The following is a 3,937-nucleotide window of genomic DNA, read 5'->3' as shown; positions in this document are numbered from 1 at the left end:
TAGCCAATCAGCGCACGGGGCGCCCACTTCGCCCTCGCCCGGCAGGGCAGGTCTGAACGAGAAATAGCCGCTCTCGCCACGGGGCTAGCCAATCAGCTTGCGGGACCCACCGAGGGGGCGGAGCGCGGGCAAGAGGGAGGGGGACGGTAGAAAGAAGGGGCTTGGCTACCCACCAATCAGAGGGGGCCTCCGCGCCGCGAGTTCCCCCCCCCCCGCCCCGCCCCTTGGTGGCGTCGCTGTGGAAACCAAGGGAAGCGAATGTTACTGCAAGGCGGGGGGGAGGGAGGTAGCAGTTGAGTGACAGAGAGGGCAGCATCCACGTGGTGGGCAGCTCGACTGGATGAATTCCGAGGTGGGCGGCCCCCGGGGGATACCGGGGAGCAACGGGAGAGGGATAGGGGTTGGAGGCATGGGCTGGGGCACCTGGATGGAGAGACCTTTCTGGCTAGGGGACCCGTATCTGTCATGAATGGGAGGAAAAGAAAGGGGAAACGGATGGTGAAAAGCCTTCTGGAACCGCCCCCAACCTGTAACCACTCTGGGGCTGTCTTCACTCCCCTTTCAATGCAAGCCCCTGCCCCACCTTGCTCGACTCGATGGGCATGGAGGCCACATTTGTCTCTACCTACCTGCGCTGTCCAGTATGGTCACCGCTGGCCACATGTGTCTAGTGAGCCCTTGAAATGTGGTTGGTCAAAACTGAGATGTGCTGTAAACATAAAACACAAACCGATTTCAAAGACTTAGTACGAAAAGGAAAATGTAAAAAACAAACCCAAAAAACCTCATTAATCACCTTTTATGTTGATTACATGTTGAAATGATATTATTTTGGATATATTGGATTAAAATGCATTATTAAAATTAAATTCCCCTGATTCTTTTTACTTCTTTAATGTGCCTGTTGGAACATTTAAAATCAAACACAGCTTGCATGTGGCTGGCGGTTGTGCCTCTCACACTAGCTCTACTGGACAGTGCTGGTTTGGGGTCATGCCATGCTTTTGCTCCATTGATTGTCATGAGCAGGCTGGGGAGGCTGGTTTCCACCACACACAAACACACACACACACACACACACACACACACACAGACTCATGCACACTTAAGACAGGACCTGGCACACTCCCTCACCTTATCTCCTTTCTCCTGATTCCAGACCCTGCCCCTGAGCCTTCATCAACTGTTGAGCCCTTCAGAACTCAGAGGCCTGGCATCAGGGACATGGTGAGAAGTCCTCAAAGATAGATCGCTGATTCACAGGAGAGCAGGGCAGGGAGAAGGTGAGTCAATGCTCAGCACTTAGTCATCCAGGTTAGGCTCTAGAGACTTCTGAAGCTACAGCTTTTGGGGACCCCTGTCTCCAAGTAAAGGAAGCTAAGGCTGTGGTCTTCAGAAATTCATTACCTTTTTCATCGGGCCTATCTGGGCAAAACAGATGAAAACATAGTGTTTTATACTTGTACTTTCTCTTGTACAGATCTCTTCCTGTTAGCAATTGTGGGGCTCACAGTATCTTGAGATCCTTTATGTACCGACAGGCCTCATTCCCTGGCCTCATGGAGGGGGATGGGGGACTACTCGCTCAGAGGCCACAAGTTTAAATCGTACGAAGTTGAGTTACTTGAGGTGTCTACTTCTGAGATGCTGAGGGGGCAGGGTTTTGAATCTGGCTTCTTTCATTAACATTAACCCCTAAAACCCAGCCATGTTTTGCTACTTTGCCAGTTCTGCCAATTTCCAGCTTCTCCAATGTGGTCTGAGTAGGCATGTCTTCCCTATCACTGGGTTCCAGCTAGGTAAGGCGTGTGGTGTCCAAATAGATGTCATTTTGGAGATTCCACACACATTCCTACAGACTCAGAACATTCTGGAATTTCCCTCTCGAGACTGCTTCCGTGAGCCCTGAACTCACTCAACAGGCACCAAATAATTTTGTGAACCTACTATGCTGTGTGCCAGCCGAGGCATAAAAATAATTTCCGCCCCTCTCCTCACCTACAAGAAATGCATAGAAAGGCATGATCTGGCCTGCAAAGAAGTCCTTTATTTTTGATGGGTGTTACAGGTGTGAGGACCCCTTGTTGGCCTCACCTGGCTTCCAGTAATCAGTCTGCCAGCAGAAACCAAATCCACCCTCAGAATGAAGACTGGCCACTTTGTTCAAGCCATTCATGACACTGTACCACGGCTCTGACTATACCTGTTGGTAGGGACAGCTAGATTGTCCAGCACAGTGGCTGATTCATAATGGTGACCAGTAAATACATTTGGTATTTGCTGAGCCAAATGTGATAAGTCCCTTAGAGCAGTTTCCAAAGGGGAAATTCTATTTCCCACATGCAAGTAAGATAGGATCTTGATTCTTCCAGGAACCTGGCTTGGCTTGTTTTTGGGTGTGTGATCAAGCTGATTGAGAGCTGTGTGAGGGAAGGTAAAGCCTGTAGCAGACAAGCCAGGGCTGGTTAGCAACTTTCCACTGTGTCAGGAGCCCCAGAGAGAGGTTTCCCAAGTTCTATCTTGTCTGCCTTTTTAATTTTTATTTTTAAGTCCATGGGATTTATTTTCTTTCTTTTTATTGATGTATAATTTACATACAGTAAAATTCACCTTTTTTAGTGTACAGTTCTGAATAAATACAGACATGTAACCACCACCACAGTCAAGATATAGAACATTTCCATCATCCCCCCCAAATTCCCCTGTATCCCTTTGCAGCAGATCCCAGCCCCTGGCAACCACTGATCCAATTTCTGCATCAATACTCTTGCCTTTTCCAGAGGTCCTTTCAAATGGAATCACACAGTAAATAGACTTTTGAATCTGGCTTCTTTCATTAACATAATGCATTTGAGGTTCCTCTGCATTGTTTCCTGTGTCAGTAGCTCAGTCTTTTTTTATGGCCGAATAGTATTCCATCATGTTGCCAGATCACAGTTTATTCATTCACCCACTGAAGGATATTTAGGTTTTAATGGCTGTTGGTAATGACAGATAAAGCGTTGATAACTATTTGCTCATGGGTTTTTATGTGAACATAGGTTTTTATTTCACATGGGTATTCCGCCAGGGGAAGATTGTTAGCTTGTATGGCTGTAACGCTTTTGAAATTCTTTTTCATGAAGAGAAGAGTTGAAAAAAACGGCGATGCTTTTTTTAAAAAAATTAAGTCTTAATCATCATCTGAATCACATAAGCTGAGTGCTTACCATAAATATTCAGTATGCTAAACACTTTACACCTCAGCATTTTATTCACTGGGTGACCTCAGGCAAGTCACATGACCTCTCAGAGCCTCAGTTTCCCTACCGGTAAAACGGAGGTAATGACAGTCCAACCTCATAGGATTATTGTCAGGATTAAATGAGTTAATACACATCAAGTGCTTGGAACCGGCCTGACAGAGAGTAGGACCATGTCAGTGTTAGCTATTATTATGATGTTCATTTCCTGGCCCCTCTCAAATTCATCCACATAGCAACCCTGGGAGGTAAGATCTACCCTTATCCCATTTTATGGAGGACATACCTAGCAATTCGAGAGGTAGAGCAAGTTGTGCAAGATCACACAGGCAGTAAATAAGTAAATAGCGGGTCCAGGATTTCAACGGAGGCTGACCGACTCCAGACTCACCTGCTTAGTTCTTTTTATTTTTTATTTTTTTATTTATTTTTGGCTGCGTTGGGTCTTCGTTGCTGCGCGCGGGCTTTCTCTGGTTGCAGTGAGCGGGGGCTGCTCTTCGTTGCGGTGCGCGGGCTTCTCATTGCGGTGGCTTCTCTTGTTGCGGCGCGCGGGCTCTAGGGCATGCAGGCTTCAGTAGTTGTGGCTCGTGGGCTCTAAGATAGCAGGCTCAGTAGTAGTAGTTGCTCCGCGGCATGTGGGAGCTTCCTGGACCAGGGATCGAACCTGTGTCCCCTGCATTGGCAGGCGGATTCTC

The sequence above is a fragment of the Eschrichtius robustus genome, chromosome 2 (genome assembly GCF_028021215.1).
Source record: "Eschrichtius robustus isolate mEscRob2 chromosome 2, mEscRob2.pri, whole genome shotgun sequence".
Lineage (NCBI taxonomy): Eukaryota > Metazoa > Chordata > Mammalia > Artiodactyla > Eschrichtiidae > Eschrichtius > Eschrichtius robustus.
Note: the sequence above shows the minus strand (reverse complement) of the source record.